This window comes from Canis aureus, chromosome 9 (assembly GCF_053574225.1).
Source record: "Canis aureus isolate CA01 chromosome 9, VMU_Caureus_v.1.0, whole genome shotgun sequence".
In the NCBI taxonomy this organism is placed as follows: Eukaryota; Metazoa; Chordata; class Mammalia; order Carnivora; family Canidae; genus Canis; species Canis aureus.
In genome coordinates, this window is record NC_135619.1 from 56,157,306 (window position 1) to 56,177,133 (window position 19,828).

Genomic DNA, 19,828 nt, shown 5'->3' on the forward strand with positions numbered 1-19,828 from the left:
GAATGAATATAGAATAGGCTGGGTGTGACCTGCGAACAACACTTTTTGCCAGAAACTAAAGAAGAAACTGTGGATTCAGTAGGATATGTACCAAGCATTACCTAAGTGGATTTCATGCTTATGAAAGGTGAGAAGCACCTGGCAGAGCAAGATCTCCACGGTCAGAGCCATTCACACCATCTGCCACATGGCCAGGATCCCAAATAAACTACATTATCTCAAAAACGTCCTGGGCCTCCCCTTCTCAGAGTACTCCATGTTCTTTCTATACCATACTCACTTCTCACCCATCCCTCCCTCAGGCCTTCTCTGTGGCTTGCTCTCCCAGCCCCGTCCCTGGAAATGAATTTATTTTCATCCACTCTTATTCCTAGGAGGCACATGTGAGTGCCTCTGGAGGTATGAACCTACTGCTTTGGCTTCAGTTAGATCCTACTCTAGAAGATTTCTCCTGAAGAGAGCAAGCTGGGAAGGGCACAGGTGTTCTGCTTGTGAGGAATGCTCATTACACAAAAAGAGAAGAAAAAGAAGTAGCAAATGGTTAGAAGAACAGTTTCATCAATGATGGCTAACATCAAATGAAACCCTACTATGTGTCAGGCACTATTCAAAGAGCTTTATCTGTGTCAACTCATCTAATTCTTTCAATAATTTCATGGGGGGATCCCTGGGTGGCGCAGCGGTTTGGCGCCTGCCTTTGGCCCAGGGCGCGATCCTGGAGACCCGGGATCGAATCCCACGTCGGGCTCCCGGTGCATGGAGCCTGCCTCTCCCTCTGCCTGTGTCTCTGCCTCTCTCTCTCTCTCTGTGACTATCAAAAATAAATAAAAATTAAAAAAAAAAATTTCATGGGATAGGTGTTCGTAGAATCCCTAATTACAGAGTAGGAAATAGAAGTGCAGAGACATAAAAATTGATGAAGTTTAGAATATTGGAACCAGACAGACCTGCTCAATCATTATACAATTAATTGGACACTCAGTTGGTTTCATTAGTGTTAGTCATGTGCCAAGCACTGTGCTCTAGTTCTATGGATTATTATCTCATTGAATCCCTACAACAATCTTATGAAGGAGGTACTAACATGATGCTCATTTATACATTGGCCTTATTTTACATCCAAAGCTCAGAAATTTTAAGCAACAGATGGAAACCAAGGTTTGAATAAAGAAAGATTTGGGGTTTTTTCTCCTCACTATTGCCACTACAAAGTTATATCCAACTAATCCCTAGAGAAAGTGAGTGGGATGCTTAAGAAGACATGGACTGCCCTACTATTGGACATAGTCAAGGAGGGGGTTGACATTTACTCAAATGGGGTAAGCTTTTAAAGTTATTTCTATATTCCCCTGTACCTAGGGATATATGTTTATATTCATTCACATTGTTTTCATGCCTTTCTTGTATTCTTTTCCTCTATTGTTTCTATTTACTTATCTTGAGGTTGCAAACTACCTTTTCTTTTTCATTTTCTCACAACATCCGGGCCCCATCTTCAATAATTCTTGCTGCTGCTGCAGCTAAGAAGTTTGAGGTTATGGAAGGCCCTGAAAAACAAGTCTGAATTGTCTTCTTACAAAACAGACATTTCCTTGCACAGCATTTGTGCCAAGAGCAAGGATCACATTGTTCAGACTTGTAATGGACTGGGTGCTCTGAAGACGGCAGCACCACCACACCCAAGCATTACCTCAGGGGTGTTTTGTTTCTCTTCAGATCTGGGTCTACGAGGTAATGTTAGGTTCTGATACACTTGGAACTTTGTGATTAGTGACAGATTAAAAATCAAGTGATCCACATTGATGAAAAGTCCATACGTTCTGAATCCATTATTGTAGTGGAGTCAGTTTCTCCAAGAAGGAGGAGATCATGGTTTCACTCATACTTGGAATATAAGAAATGGTGAAAGGGATTATAAGGGAAATGAGGGGAACTGAGCAGGAAAAATTAGAGAGGGAGACCAACCATGAGAGATTCCTAACTCTGGGAAACAAACAAAGCATTGCAGAAGGGGAGGTGGCAGTGGGCCGGGGGGTCGAGTAACTGGGTAATGAGCACTGAGGAGGGCACTTGACGTTAGACTTTAGATGTTAGGTGTTAGACTATATGTTGGCAAATCGAACTTAAATAAAAACAAATGTAAAAATAATTAATTAATTAATTAATTAATTAAGCCAGCCAGCCAGCCAGCCCTGGCTTCAAAGCTGGAAAAAAAGAGGATATCAGAAGTATAATAATTATTACTTAATATTTATTAATCATTTACTCTATGCCACTCTGCTGACCACTTTACATTTATAATTTCATTTATATCCTCACACATAAAAGAAAATTAAGATAAGTATTAAGATTCATCATCCAGTAACGTAAGAAAACTGAGGCATTTGAAAATGAAACAGCTAACCAAGGGTCACACAGTTGTGAGAAGTGAAAATAGTATTTTAAAACAACCACAGAGCTCTGGAAAGCCTGCATCTTTGACCAGTACCCAACATGGTCTCCCACCTTCCCAATATAATCTATCAACACAGCATCACAAAGGCCAAAATGAGAGCATTTATGGATGCTGCTTACTAGAGCTTCTGTGAGGGCCTTCTGTGTGGAGGTAAGTTCTCATAAATTCCTGCCACCTTGACTATCAGTTCAAAATGGCCTTCACTCAACTAGATACTTACTGAGTATATCCATTTACTATGGATTTAAATTCATAGTAAAGGGCTTAAAGCCTTTCTTCAGTAGGAACTTTGGCTCTCCTTGTATGCTTATTGGTGTACAACCATCCTAAGAAATATAGTTTGAAGAACTGGAGGCAGGATCGTGTATGTACTACTTTAAGGGCACCTGGGTAGCTAGTCAGCTAAGCACCCAGCTCTTGATTCTGGCTCAGGTCATGATCTCAGGCTCCTAAGATGGAACCCCATGTGGGGCTCTGTGCTTAGCAGGGAGTCTGGTTCTGTTTCCATCCTTCTGCCCTTCCCCACTGATTGTGCGTTGGTGCTCTCTCTCTCATACTCTCTATAAAATAAACAAATAAATCTTAAAGAAAAAAACACACCAAGGATCCCACTTTAGAACACACAGTTTTTCTTTGTTTCAGTTACTATTTGGTAGAGGGGATTTGATTTCACTTTTTGCCATTGAGGTTTATCTTTTTGAGGTACTTAGCTTTGAAAATGGCAATTTTTTTAAATTTTGGCCACTTGCTTATAAAATAGTTTTAGAGTATATTTTTTGGCACAGACACCCTAAAACCATGGACATAAAGGAAAATTATAAATAGTGTATATAAAAGAACATGAACCAATCAGATGGAAGTTTAAACTAACTATATAAAACTTTAAGATTATGGAGACACAGCATCATAGAAATACAAATCAAAACTACAATGAAATACCACTTCACACCAGTCAGATGGCTAATATTAATAAGTTAGGAAACAACAAATATTGGTGAGGATGTGGAGAAAGGAGAACCTTCTTACAATGTTGGTAGAAGTACAAGTTGATGCAGCCACTCTGGAAAACGGTAAGGAGGTTCCTCAAAAAGTTGAGAATTCCTACAACCCAGCAATGCACTACTAAATACTTATCCAAAGGTACAAACATAGTGATGCACATGTGGGCACATGCACCTCAACGTTTATAGCAGCAATGTCCACAATAACCAAACTATGGAAAGAGTCCAGATGTCTATCAACAAACAAATGGATATAGAAGATGTGACATACACACACACACACACACACACACACACACACACACACATATATACTGGAATATTACTCAGCCATCAGAAAAAAAATGAAATCTGACCATTTGCAAAGATGTGGATGGAACTAGAGGGTATTATGTTAAGTGAGATAAGTCAATAGACAAAGACAACATTATCATATGATTTTACTCATATGTGGAATTTAAGAAACAAAACAGAGGATCATAGGGGAAGGGAGAGAAAAATAAGACAAAATCAGAGAGGGAGACAAACCATAAGAGACTCTTAACTCTAGGAAATAAACTAAGGGTCACTGGAGGAGAGTGGGCAGGCAGATGGGATAACTGGGTGATGGACATTAAGGAGGGCATGTGTTGTAATGAGCACTGGGTTTTATATAGAGCTGATGAAAATCATTGAACTCTACCTCTGAAATAATAATACACTATATGTTAATAAATTAAATTTTAATTTTAAATTAAAAAAGACTATAGAGACAGATGTAGCTAACTAAAGGTATAGGGAATTCAGATTCTAGATTGACTTGAAACAATATTATAGAAAGTTTACAGTAAAACTTCCTTAGAAACGAGATTTCCCAGTACCCTCACATTCAGATGAGGAAAGATAAGGCCTGTTTCATTGGGGTGCCTCATCTGAGATGACGTTAGGAGCTGAAGCAGGGCCACAGTGTGTAATCCTCTCTCGGAGTTGTCATTCATCCTTACCACTGCATTTTTTTTGCGTCTTATTTAGTTTTATCCCTTATCTTCTTTCCTCACTCTCTTCACCAGACGATATTTTTTATAAAGGAGCACTCTGTCCTATTCAGCAAGAGATCCATATTCAACTTCCACCTCTGCTACTAACTCACTGTGGACAAACCATTTACCATGGTGCTAGCCCCTTGCTGTAACTTTGCATCTCTCTCTCTCTTTCTCATTCTTTCCCTCTCTCCCCCTTTATTCTTCCCCCCACTCTCTCTCCCTCTTTATTTCTCACTGATCCCAAAACAAAATCAATGACTGTACCCTAGAGCCCAGGCAGCATCAACAAGGACAATGGACTCTGAATTTTACAAATTGGGAAGCCCTTTATCTCAACCAGTTACTTTTTTAAGGACCTGGAAGCTACAAGCAAGTGATGTAACATGTTCTCTTGATAATAAGCCAAAGACAAGATTACATATTGGTCTTTCTCATGGACATTGAGCCAGAAGTCAAACATTACCTTCCCCCTTTACTATGGTGAAGTAAAATATTTGTGTTGGATGGTTCCAAGATATTTCATCACCCTAGTTTTCCCTTGATAGGAACTCTTCTGTCAGAACAGATCAATGATGTTCATCAACCAATGGTAGGGTTCTGAGTAGCCAACACCACATACTATTCTAGAAACTTCTCTTGCCTTCTTCACACACTGGGTGGAGCAGAGGGGACTGCTATGCAAATGGCAGCAAGGAGGAATGGAGTGTTTGCCCCTCTGCAGACATCAGAAATCTTCTCATATTGTCTCACACAGTGTCCCTAACTGCCACTGGAGATGGCACACAGAGAAGTGCCAGCTGGCAACTCACCTGCTGGCTGGCTTTCTGAGACAGGTTCAACTCATTAAATTCAAGTTAATAGCCAAGCCAACATTATCCTGACCTGCATCAGAAAAGGCTGAAACCCTGCCACTGAAAGGAGGTGGCAGGAAACATGGGGAGGCAGTTCTGGGTGCAGAGATTCTGGTTCAGCAGTTGTATCTTTTCTTCAATAGCTACATCTTGGATCATGTTATGGTTGAATTCTGTCCATCTGAAAATCATATGTTGAAATCCTAACCTCAAATACCTCAGAAAGTGACCTTATTTGGAAATAGGGTTGTTGCAGATGTTATTAGTTCAGATGAGGTCATCCTGGAGTGGGGCAGCCCCAAGCCAACATGACTGGTGTCCTTATAAGAAGACACAGCTTCACAGAGAGAACACCATGTGAACATGAAGGCAGAGCTCAAGGAGATGCTTCTACAAGCCAAGGGATGCCAAAGATGACCAAGAACCACAAGAAGCTAGGAGAGAGTCATGGAACAGATTCCCCTTCACAGTCCTCTGAAGTATCCAACCCTGCTGACACCTTGATCTCAGACTTCAAGTCTCCAAAACTGTGATACAATAAATTTTATCACACCCAGTCTGTGATAATTGTTACAATAAGCCTAGAAAAACTACTAAAAATCATACTTCCAAAGTTGTGAGAAACTTAATCTATAAAGCTCTAACAATCTATATATTTCAGTAATGATTTACTAGAATAGAAGAAGGTGGGTATAATTCATCATAGTTAGTGTTTCTTCTTACTGGGTGATACATTGTTCATCTGTTTCCACCCAAAAAATGCCATCATTTCAATGTCCCTCAAAATAAACTGAAACAACAAACAAACAAAAAACCTCAATGAAACTTAGATATTTCCACATAATCCTTTCCAAAGCAGATTAGCATTCCCAAACTGTATTTAAGATCAGCTAAGGACATCCCATGATTCAACTGATACACTTGAGATGTATATTCTTTTCTTCCCTACAAGTATCCTTTGGCTGCTCTGAGCCAGGCACTCTGATAGGCACTTGAGACCAAATAGTCTCAACAGCAAAATAGGTAGATGTTGTCTTCACAGTGGCCCATGTTCAGTAAGGAAGATAGATTTTGCTCAAATAGCCACTCAAATATATAGAACGGTTAACTGTGACAGGTGCAACAGGTGCAATGAAAGGGAAGTATCACTGCATTCTGCAGGCAGCTACTTTCCCTATTGACCTGTGGATAGGCAGGACAAGGCTTACTCTATTCTATGTGAAGGCTGAAATTTCTCCCATCAAAAGAGAATGCTGAATTTTACATTCAGGGGACCAAACCACCTGCCAAAAATAATCATCTTAATAAAATATAGGCCCAAAAAGAAGGTGGGGTTAGGTGCTGAAACTAGTAAAGAGGGAAGTGAGATCTGGAGAGAGTTCAATAAATAGGAAACTCAGGACAAGATGCTGACATTGAGTACCCCTCCCCCACCCAGGATTCAAGAATCAGAGAGTGAAGACATATGCCCAGCGCTGTGAGCACGGCAATGGTGGTTGGCATGTGGTCGGGCATGAGATTTTGTGCAGTTGAAAGGATGCTACCCCAAATAAAAGCCTACCTTTGTTTGCAGCTCTGTCCTTTTAAACTGGAACATCACTGTACAGCATGCTCCTTGCTCTGTGCAATTGTGAGCACTTTAGCCCGCTGCCAAACGACGTAGCTGGTCACCAAAGCTGCTGAATGCTGAAAACAGGGAAGAAAATCCATTGAACTAGTCCTGAACATTGCAAAAGCAACTGCCTCTCTCAATTACTTTGTCAAGTCCCATTATAATTGTAGCTCTGATCACATGCGAAGGTTCTCCCACGGGTAAGGATGGAGCCAGGATCCTCAAAGTACTGACATGTACCACCACCACCACCACCCCCGCCCCCACCATCAGGCCACTTTGGACAGATCTGCAGCTGCTGCATTGCTTGCCCTTGGGGGAATTTGACAAGACACACTGCTTCCTTGGCATTTATATTACACTTAGCAAGGGTTATTGCCAATTGGTAGTGTCCAACTTGAATGATCCACTTTGAGATCTCCTGAACAACTTATGCATAATTGATTTAAAAATACTTTGAAAATAAATGCATCACTGAATGAAAACATAGACCCCTCTGTTTTCCAAAATATTTATTTAGGGAATACCTGTACTGATAGCTGGGGCCTGGGTTGATGAGCAAACAATATCATTGGGGCAAAGAACTCCATCATTAAACAGAAATAAGCTTGCGTCACAGCACAGAATTCTACTGTGACCCTTGCTTTGTCCTTGTCTGCTTGACTTACATAATTCAGGAGGTGGTCTGTGATAGTTGATGATGTCATATCATCCTTAGGTAACCAGTTGCAACACTAGAATGCCCAGATGAACAATGTGAGATGAAAACTACATATTTTGAGTGCTATTATATCAGATGGTAAGACCTAAGCAAGTTCGGCATATTTAGCATCATATTTGAAAACCAGTGGGGGGAGAAATGGTCTCAAAAGAGGAAAAAGAAAAATATATGACTTTCACACAACAGAAAAGTGGAATGTTCTGAGAATGGGTATTGATGGCTAGTTAGCACAATGGTTCTCCATGTGTGGTCCTGGGACCAGCAGCATCAGCCACACCTGGGAACTGTTGAGTACCCCAAATTCTCCAGAGTCAGAAACTCCAGAGTGGATGGGGATGTTGTGCTCAGCAAGTTGCCCAGTGGTTCAAATGTTCACATTTGAGAACCACTGGGTTAAGACATGAAGACCAAAGCACAAGGAAGAGAAAATCAACATGGGGCAAATCATCTTCCCCAAAGGAGGATTATCAGGGCTGAATGTCAATGTCTCCAGGGAAAGACACTCTAATCCTGGAATCCTGGAAACTCACAGGGTCTAGGAATCAGAATAATGATGATAAAGAGAGGAAGAAAGTCATTAAAGAAGACTGACGAGCCATTTTTCAACCGAATAGTGACAGACCTGATCTCTGCCCTTGTGACATTTGCAGAATTCCTACCAGTTCCCTACAAACAGTATTTTCATCCCCAGATTCTTAAGTGACTAAAATCAGTCTTAAACCCAGGCTGCTGAAGTTTTTGTGGTCTGGCAAGTATTTGGTATGACCGCCTTCACCTGAATCTGAGCATTTTCCTTCTGAATCGTTCACTGAGTGAGAAGAATTTGAAAGGAATTAGTAGAACACATTCTTTGAGGTTGGAAAAATACAATCTGCCCTAATCATAGAATGGCTAGGTTGGTACAAGCAAATGACATACAGATAAGAAACACTATTTTTATTCTACATGGTATAGTCTTTCTAGTTATTATATATACACACCTAGGGAAATTCCAGGCAGTGGTCACTGGTCAAAGGTAATGTAGAAAGGATTGAAAATTCAGGAAAGCAAAAATGTGCTACAATAAAAGTAGAGCTAATGTGGTTGGTTCCACCTAAAGCTGAATACCAGAGATATTTCTCCACTTTCCTCACCCTCCCAAATGTTACAAGCAACTCTTAGCTCTGGAACATTAACAAGAAAAAGATTTGTGTGAATGGAAGTTTCTTTTTCTTTTAAACGCCTTCATTTCATATATACCAAAAAGATATTTGTGTACTTAGAAGTGCCATCCATTTGCTAGTTTCATTCCCCGAAGCTAGCAAAGTAAATGTATATTTTGGCAAAAGTCCTAACTAGCGCTCAAATTTGGGTACACCAGTCATGCTTGAGAAACATTTTATTTATTCAGTGTTTTTCTAGAATAGCAGGTGGTGCAAGATTAATTTTGAAAATACTGGGAATATTCTAATGAAATCTCTTTTATGCTATGCCTAACTTTTTTTTTCCCCACATAGGATTGTGAGCCTCCTATCTCTACCACAAATTGACATTTCAAAAGATTCTTTAAAGAGGACACCCAAATGTGTAAGCTTCAGAGCCATCAAATCAATTTAATTTCAGTTTATAGAAATTTTTTCACTGAAAAACTAACATTTGCTCATTCAAGTCCAACTCTATGAGTACAGATCATGAATTCAATTTTCTCTACTAAATTCTTCTCTTTTTTTTTGTACAGCCAGGGCAGCAGCCTATAGTCATATCTCTGCCAAAACTTTTGAGGGCACTAGGAAGTACAAAAATAGTAATTTAATATTTCCCACCTGTAGCTATAACTCTCCTTTAGTACTTACTGGTCTCATGCTGGCAAGACTCACATAATGCTTTTGACACACCTGAATTTTATAACTTTTCCTACTGTCTTTTACTCACCAATAAGAATAGTCTTGTTTATCTCTTATTTTAGGACAATGCATTTTAGTTTGGGGTGCCTTACTGATCCTACAGATCATTAGCCCAAACCCTGATTTGTTCACCAGTGATCTTCAAAACTGAGATGGAGAGGGAACTAGTTCAAACCTCATGGCGACTACTAATGGGAAGAACCACTCTTAGAAGCACCAGCCCAGAGGGTTGTTCAAAGGATTTTAAAAGTTTGGCTGAAGCTAAATTTCCGTTGGGACCTAAAAAGCTGACCAGTTTTTTGAGCCGATACATGCCAGCTTTACTGTGATCTGTTCCTTACACTCCCTAAGCAAGTAGCTTTGTGTGAGGTTAAGGAAGCCAAATACCTCAAAGGACTCAGATATCCAATGAATCAAAATTCTCTCTCTCTCTCTCTCTCTCTCTGTCACACACACACACACACACACACACACACACACACACACGAGTCTAGGAACCCAAATTCCTGTAGTGGGGTGTTTCACAACCTCAGAAGCACAGTGCTCTCTTGTTTTGTTCCCCTTCTTTCCATGATCAACTAAATGGGGGTTGACACTAATTGAAGCCATGTGGATTGATGTGCTTCAGGTTTTGTTGATAGTGTAAAACTTACTTCCTATTCTTCACAGCTCCTAAACTTTCACTTATACCATGTACATAATATATGTCACACCTCATTACAATAGAAACCTTTGAAAGACATATTTCCAAACACCTTGGCCAAGATCATGTCTTTTTTTTTTTTTTCAGACAATATGCAATACTATAGTTTTCCCTTATAACAAAATCTCATGGACAGTCTTGGAGTTAATCTAAAAGAAATTGATAATTATAAGTAAATATAAATAATCTCAAAAAATAAAAATAAATTTAAAAAGTAATCTCAGAAGAAACCAAATCTCACCATTGACATAGCACTAGCTTTCTTAATATCATTCCATAAAATCTGATTATGATTTACTGATTTACATGGAGACAGAGTATACAATAATGTTTTCATGTATACCTCATTTGCCCTCCATACCATATCCTGGCTTCATCCCTGGTTTATAGAAGTTATTCAGTCTCCCTGGGGTAAAATGAGGCAGTTGGCCTATATAGTAACTAAATACCTTTCTAAGCCCTCAAAGCCTCTGACTATCCTCGAAGAGGCTTAAAGATTCATATTTTTTTTCAGTATATTTCATGGACTTTCCTTACCAAGTCCAAACCACCCTACTTAATTAAATTCAAGTCAACTCATTCATTTACTCATTTAACACATATATATTGAGTTTTGACTATGTTCTAGGCATTCCGCTAGACGCTGCCCTTAAGAACCTCGTAGTCTAGACTTATATTTTTCATACTTAGTAGGTATTTATTTTTAAAAGGGCTACATATGAGCACTGGGTGTTATGCTATATGTTGGCAAATTGAACTCTAATAAAAATTTTTAAATAAATAAAATATAAAAGGGCTACATATACTCTTATGTCATACATTATCCATCTTATGTGTATCAGTGCAGTCTAGTGCCCTTGAGACTATAGACATCTCCAAATTCAGGTGAATATTTTATCAACTTTGGCCCTGTAGACAAAGTAGTTAAGAGACAATCTACACATTTAGTATAAAAACAAAATAATAACAAATAGTTTATTCAAACAAATTAAGGAAATACTATGGATATTTTCCTTTAAATTTCCAGATAAGGTAGAAATCAATAATTCAAATCCCTGGTAGTGAAGACAATTAGGAGGAGATTCAAGTGAGATTTGAGGATTACATTTGCTAGTAAGTTCTTTTTCTCTAATTCTTAACTATTACCAATTATTACTTAAACTTGTACATAAATCCAGTGTAAGGTTGTATCAGGCAAATAAATTCAAATTTTATTCTGATAACATTTTTATTACATTCTAGTAATCAAAGGCCATAAGTTAGATCTAGAATTTAATGCAAAGGCTGTGAAATCCTGCAAGTGAGCCTATGAGATAACTTATCAGCATTTGTAAGTATGCCAGAATATTATCTTTTCATTGTTCTTAATCCTAATATCTTAGGAAACATAGAGCTGTTCATAAGCATAGGAATTTTAACTACACCAGATTTGAGAAACACTAGATAAATCACCATGCCTCTGAATATTTCCCCAACTAACAAAAAATTATCTGAATTTCTCCATTAAAGGTGCCTTCTTTTGGGTTCAGATACTGCATTATCAAGAGTGGTCTGGTTACAATAATGCCCATTTATTAGTGCCCAGTCTATTCCAGACACTGTGATAAGTGCTTTACATACTCATTCCTAAAAACATCCCTGTAAAATAAGTATTATCTCTCATTGTTCCCTACCCCCACAACCTGCCCAGGAATAAGTGAAGTTAGGGTGGTCACCTAACCAATAAGTAATGTAACTAGCATTCAGCTCCTACACTCTTCTACTGTGCCACCTTAGGACATTGTGTTAAGCCACCATCACTTTTGGTGGCCCATCATAAAGAATTTTATTATATTATTCTTCCAGATGGCCAAAAATAATGAGAGAAATGTTTTCAATAGCAGAGAAGAAAAACAAATGACACATCTGAGGAATGGAGCATTTCTCAGGGTGACAGTCGAATTAGTCCCTTTAGTGAGGAGTGGTAGAAAAAGATACACAAGGCTGCAAAATTTGGAGGAAATAAACACGACATTAATTATTATAGCTAGCATTCACTAAGGACTTACTATGCACATTCCCTGTCTTAAGTGCCACACATATCTTACCTGATTTAAACTCCCAAGATCAGAGAAAGATCTCAATTTTGGAAAAATCTCAGAGGAACGCACAGACAGGAAAAATAAAATATACAAACAAATTTTGTCTGCATTAAGGATATTCCTTTGCATAGATAGCTATTTTGAAAGCAACCTCGTGGTGGCTATCTGGACACATCACACTTTCCTAATCTAATATCTACAATCTTTTAAGAAGTATTTATTATAATGAAGGAGACAGATTGAGGTTTGTTAGCTTTAAAGTTTATGAAATTTGGGGGTCCTTCTTTAAGAAAAAGGACACAAAATTGATTGTGAAAGTACACAGGTGGTTATAACTGATTTTTTGCTAGATTATTTTATATTTTCAAATTTTACACAAATCTGATTGCATTACAAGAGCTCTTGCTAGAGACTTGGAAGGGGATCATGCAAGCAAGGGGTCTTAAAGCCTGAGCTTCATTTGATTCACGGTAAACCTGTCTCTGACAATGAACAAGAGTGAAGTGTATACATTAAGCAGGAGGTTAAAAAAGAAGTCATCAGTGAAGTCACAAATTGAAGTTATCTTTCAAATTAACCACCAACAGCTCAAATATTTAACTGAAAGAACTTTATAACCAACTGCAAAATCTCAGTAACTGAGATAAATGTTGCAACTGATCATCAAACTGGAGACTGAGGCACATATAATGAGGCTCAAAAGCGAGGCTAAAGGTACTTGCCTGGCAGAATGATAACAGTGGCATACTGTTACACTCCTTAAACCTCTTCTGGGAAGCAGCAACTACCTCTCCTCCTGAATGTGTCAAAACACATCAGAGCACTAGAAAACAACTGAGACATTTACCACATTTCCATTCTTGTATATTGACCCAAGAGATAGGGAGGGGCAAGTGAGGCAGTAAGCATCCTGTTACATATAATCCACCCAAGAGAACAGAATTCATTTCTTGAATCGCTATCACACCCTGGGCCCCTTTGTTTCAAAGTCCAAATAGATGGACTCATTTTTCCTTCCACCTTGTAAAATCCACTTAGAAGGAATTTAATGCAGTCAGAGAGCATTAAAAAAATTCCTTAGTGGGACCACCCATTAATAACCTTACCCTAGAAGAGATAAAAAATAATGAAGTATAGACACAAGGATCAAAGGGGCCAGGTGAACAGGATCCTAATGGCTCTCACAGAAGATGATCTAATAAGATGAACTGGATTGGTTTTCCTTTCAAAAGCAATCTTGAAATGAAAGAAAAATATCTTATGCAGAGTGAAACATACAGTTGTAGTTGATGGACACAGACTGACTTCCTTATTTGCACCCTTAGATTTTTCAGAAGGCTGAAGAGATTGAACCCTTCCCTGCTGTTTGTTTGATTTGGTCTGAGTTGAAGCCAAGAGATGTGGTGATGGAAGTTTGGAAAAACAATTAAAAAGAAATGTATGCGGTGGTTTTTCTGGGATCCTAATTAACTGACCCATTTCTAGGTAACATTAGGGAAGTTGTGGGCAGTGATTATTATCTCTTTAAAGTCCTAATTAAAATGTCAAACTGTAAGGTAGAATGTCTTCAAAGCTGCATGTAATTTGATTGTGTTGGCTTATTGGAAAAATGGCCTTGGAAATACAAATAAACCAGCCACTAAAAAGATCCCAGAAGTCCAGGCTTTATTCCAGAAGTATAATCTGTTGAACCAATAGCATTTTATAACTAACCACTCACCAAGTGGTAGACATCCAAATGTCAAAGCCAGTTTCATAACATGGTAACACATAACATGCTGCAAGAATGCCTTGCCATGGAATACTTAGGTTTGAAAAGGGTTTTGGCATTAGTTCACCTACAAAGGCTTATCACTCAGCTTTAAATGTTCTCATTTCATGAGCTTCAGAAATGGCTGGCATCCGACCCACTCTTTAAATTAGTCTGCTAGAGCTTTGGATTTCTAAAAAAATTCCTGCATCCTATGGCAGACTTCTGCTACTTACAAGTATCAAAATCTCAGGCAGAAAGGATCCTTATTAAATTTATCCAGGACCATTAGTAAAGCTGTCCTTTGCTTAAGAAGATGACGCATTTATGACACTTTGGGATGCAAGTGACAAAAAAAGCCAGTCAAAAAATGGCTTAAACAATAAAGGCATCTATTATACCACAAGTACAACATTTGATTAATACAGCATCACAATGATAACAACAATGGTACACTTTCTTTCCACGTTTTTCACAGTGCTACTCTCACTGTGCCAGCTGCTCCCCTCATTGTCACCCTTTCTTTGCATAAGCCCTAGGCATCACCTCCTCATATAATCACTTCCAAGGGAAAAGAACAGAAATGTTGCCTCACATGCATCTCTTTTTGTCTTCTTCTATACACTCTCAGATTTGCCATCTCATTTCACTGCCCATAATTGTATCATATGCCAAGCCCTAAACCAAACACTGTCGAAGGGAATTACTATAACTAGATTAGTCTAAACAAGACACATCCCTCATCCCCACACCTAATAGGAGACCCAGTCTCCCCTGACATACATATCATACTGATACTATAAAAAACAAATCACGATTCTATTTGCAAGGAAAAAACGGAACAGTGGTTTCTGGATAGGGAACCAACAGTGCCTACCCTAGTAAATAATCTGTCTACCACACCGCTGTCAGCTAGGTCTGAACACACAATTGCTTTTCTAATGGTGGGCAGATTTGTATGGATGCATAAGTCACACTCTCTCTTCTATCTCCTCTCATGGCAACATTTATATAAAATACCTTGCTGAGAACTTTGGTCATGAGTAAGAGAAAAAACTACTTCCACTTCAGAGTTCATCAATTTATTCAGTTGTTTATTCACAAATATAGATTGAGCATCAACTATGGAGTAGGTCCTAAGTTAGAGATATAGCAAGCCAGTCATGGTCTCTAATAACAGAGATCTTCTAGTCTGTTGGGGAGAATACATAAAGGTAAATAGGCATTATAGTACCATAGTCCTTTAAAAGGGAAAGCACAGTACAGGAAAGTACTTAAGTAGCATATTTTTTTATATTTTGATAGCAAGAGTCCAGGATACTATATGGATGCATATAGAAGATGCACCTTACCCATTCTCCTAGAGATTCCTGGGATAAGAAATGAAGAATGATATGAGGATAGGTTGTAAGTAGAAAAAGTTCAAAGTTTGACTTATCCAGCTAACTTCTCAAGAATACCTACATGACTAAAACAGAGATTCTTAGTTTGAGATACATGGATGTGATTCAGATTACTGAACTAAGAGAAGAAAAAATACATCTTTACTTTTATTAACCACTAAGTGAAACTTAGCATTTCCTTCAATAATATATATGGGCAAAAAAAAAAAAAAACATAGTAGTATTATCATTACCAATTACTTTGACAACAATAGAAATAATGGATATTTCATATTAGATTACAATTGATGCAGGTATCTCAAGAAAGTGTTCAAAATTATGGCATATATAAGACCTACTGCTAGGTTTTGTTCTTTAAAGCATTCATTTCTTAAAAATATGTGTTTTAACATTTTGATTACTGTATTCCAATATTAGATTTCTTCTGATTCACTATATTTTATTTTATGTATTAGGAGCAATAGTCCAAAAGGGGCTCAATGATATAGATTTCACCAGACTAATAGGAATGCATTTCTTCCCAAATCAGACTCAGTGCCTATACATGAGAGACCTGAAAAATTATGTATTTGACTTTTATTGTAATTGTGCATCCTGCCCAGTTGAAACTTTGCATCTGATTTTTTTCAGCAATGTTAGCTCTATGGCTACAAAAAAATAAAATATTCTTTTAGCACTGAAATAGAGTCTCTTTGAGCATCTGAATTTGTTATATTCTTTCTGTATGAGCAATCAGGAAATCCATCCCACATGAAGTCCTTGTCATCACCATTACTGTCATAAAGGTCAAGTTCAGTAGCTTCTTAGTCACTCACTTTATCACAATCAATCACAGATGATCATTTGATTAAACAAGATGCTACTGCATGACATGGATTACTAGCACCTAATTTCAGCATTGTGTTCAAGCCCAAGAACATGACCAAACCCCAAATCCCAATTTTCGGGTGTCCATTTCCTGGGACATTTGTGGAAGCAGTTTTTTTTTAATCGGTCAGGGTCCAAGCAGGAAACAGAACCATTTGAGTTATTTGAACAGAGTGAATTTAATATGAAATTTTTAGATTCTAGTGTAAACGTGTTAAGTCTTGCTGGGTGGCAAGACTAGAACACTGAGGCAGAGTTAAGTAAACTTCTTGTATAAAGGACAAGATGGCCAATATTTTAATACAATAATATGGTCTCCATCACAAGAACTCAAGTCTTCTGTTATAGAACAGAAGGAGCAATAGTCAATATGTATGTGTGTTTGCCTACCACTGTACTAAAATATCATGGAAGTATCAACTGCAAGAGGCAAACCACACTCCTTGGCCTGGCAAAAAAAAAGGGGGGGAGGAGAAGAAGGAGGGCGGAAGATTGGCATTTTTAAACTTAGAGGAAAGAGCCTGTGGAGCTGAAATACAGACTCCTGAGAAGGGAGTGCTAGCTGAGGCTGAGGTCTCTGAGGTGGTGCCATAACCCAACTCTATAAGTGTTTGAAAAGCTACAGAATGAATCCAGCTGTCATTATGCAAGTTCACTGTAAATGCTAAGGGGAACAAGTGTAGCAGTGATAGGAACCAGGCAGGAAACAAACAGGAAACCCATATAAAACAAACAGGAAAGAGAAAATCCTCCTCGCTCTCCCCCAGTCTTGTCATCTATCTATAGTGCCCCCATTGGCATAGCCTCGCAGGAAGCTGGGTGGCCATGCTGAAATGTGGTTTACAGAAGTCTTATCCTCAGCGTCACAAAGAATTTAGAGGCGTGGGCTTGCAGCTAAGAAACAGTAGCTTTATAACTGGTACAGAGATGGTTCATAAGTTTCACCAGACTAGTAAAGGATAGACAGCACAGGAAAACAAGTAAAGAATGAACTGGCTTGTATTTGATGAACTCTGATTACTGAATAAGCTCATTAAGTAGTCTGCATGAACTGTTTACTTCAGCAAACATTCATTTTCACTATGCCCTAAAAGAGTATTGAGAAGTATGATCCCCCTTGTTATCAGTGTGAAAGATAGAGAACTATAACTGATCAGTAAAGGCAATGACCCCATTCAGGTCTCTTTAAAAAAAAAGAAAATACTACCAGGGCTGAGGCAGGTTCTCCTGCTATTATGATGACTGCTTCTGGGCATATGCAGATGGTTCCATAATCTCTTCAAAATCTACTGGGAAATTAAAGGGAATAATAAATCAATCTAACATTTTTAATAACATAGTCATGTGTTTTAATGGAGTCTTTCATTGCTATGGGTGGCAGAAATGGACTGGAGACAGAAGAGATGATAATTAGTAAGCTATTTTATTTATGGAAACTAGTTCCTGGTCAAAAGGACCACACATTCTTTGCCCTTGGATAATTTCCACTATTAAAAATCACAGGGATTCTGAGTAATAAAAAAATAATAAAGCACATTCCAGGTTGACATGTCATAATTGGAGGGTCCATCAAATATTCCAGGTTCCATTTTTTCCTAGGATGTTTATACCAAACAACACAGAGGACCATAGAATATTTGGAATTTTTTTTCTTTTTTATCCCCCATTCTAGGTCTTTGAAAAGAAACAAAACCCTTGCAAAATTATACTACCTTCTTTGGAAACTTTCTGACTAGTGATGTTGGATTCTCAATCACTTCCTTATGCTATGCAACCTTCTGACATTTTTCAGCATGGCTTCCCCAGGCAACAAGCACACACTGTTAACTGCCTAATGCCCAACACTGCCTGAGGTACTACAGGATTTTTAGAACAACTTCCATGGTCAAAATGTTTACTATATGGTACGAAGAGTAGAATGGGACTATAGGAAACTCTTGGATTCACCAGAATGTGAAATGAGGCAATTTCTTTCCCAGCATCCTAGCTAGTTCATAGACTCATCCCTGGCAAAAAGAAAAGAAAACAAACATTTACGAGCTGACGTATGTAGCCTACAGTTGCAAGTTAAAAATAGGATTTAGACTGGGCCTTGGAGGGTCAGTAGAATCTAAACCAAGAAGACTAGGGCCAAGGAAATAGCTGAGCAAAAGTACAGAAGCAAAAATAAAAATTCTGACTTAGGAGAGGCAAGAGCTAAATATCTGGAGGGGGAAAAAAACCTGTGAAATAAGTTCATAACAGTTTATGGAAGTACTTGAAAAATGATCAGTAAAGTGTGAACTTGAAGCAGAAACTTCAAGTTGGCAGGATCAGACATGCTGAAAGTGGGGGTTTGCAAAGATTGATCATTCGTATAAAGAATGGTTAGGCAAGAGGAGGGCAGGTCTTGAAAGGGTTGCCAAACAGGCATCTAGCACAGAGGCCCAGGCAGAGGTTGGTTAATAGTCCTACTAGAGAGCAGTAGCCATGAGAGGAAAGAGGAAGGCTCCCAGACTATAGAAATTGAGGTCACACCAGTTGATCACTTTGACAGTGTCTTTTTCAGCACCCTGAATCCCCTTCTAGTCCATCAACCTTTAGTGTGTCCCCTCCCAGCCTCTGTATAGATTGCTCAAGGATCTAAACAAAGACAACATCATGCCCCCTGAAGATGGTGATTATTGCTTTTGGGAGCCATGCTGACCACGCTGACCCACAGCTATCTGTGGGTTTTTGTTTTTTTTTTTTACTGCATTCCTCTGGTAGTTTTTAAGACCTCCTCTCATCTCCTGAAATCTTCTATTCTGTCCCCCTACACTGAAAGGATGAATGTGCTTCCTGCTCTGCAATTTGACTTTGGAATTAAGAATCATCAGAGATCCTATCTGACCACTTCATGTTATGATCTCAAGGCCCCATCTCATCCAGAACACTTGGCTCTTTGCACAGAGGATACATTCTTGCTTTATCTGACTTCTCCAGCCTCTACCCCCGTGTCTCCCCTAAAGTATCGCCATATGTTATATAGGTCCTCAGTGTGTTGGTTCCATCCTGGTCTTAAGCAGTTCAGATATATAGGTCTGCACAGTAGAATTTTATACAATATCATCATCAGCTTGTTTTATTATATTTTTATCTCTATACTTGGAATCTACAATTTTCAACCACAGGAACTTTGTCCTACCTAGGTTTAGAATAGCACTGTCATTCTGTATCTCAATAAGTACTAGTAAATGAACTAATATTTTATTTTTAAAGATATATTTATTTATTTGAGAGAGCGTGCACACATGAGGTGGGGGGCGGGGGTAGACAGGGAGAGAATTTCGAGCAGACTCGGCACTGAGCTCCAAGCCAAAGTGGGGCTCAATGTCACAATGCTGAGATCATGACCTGAGCTGAAATCAAGAGCCGGATGCTGAACTGACTGAGCTACCTAGGTGCCCCAAATAGGCTATTTTAAATGTTTATAATCCTTGCCAAGGAGCCAGGGATAC

At 38.6% G+C, this 19,828-nt stretch overlaps 1 long non-coding RNA gene across 1 annotated transcript in view; it reads right to left on the minus strand.

Moving 5' to 3' along the window:
* LOC144320161 (uncharacterized) overlaps positions 1–19,828 on the minus strand; it is a 131,349-nt gene that overhangs the window by 71,875 nt on the left and 39,646 nt on the right. The window contains exon 2 of the long non-coding RNA XR_013385724.1: positions 6,891–7,015. This is a non-coding gene — a long non-coding RNA (uncharacterized LOC144320161). The remainder of the gene's footprint in view (positions 1–6,890; positions 7,016–19,828) is intronic.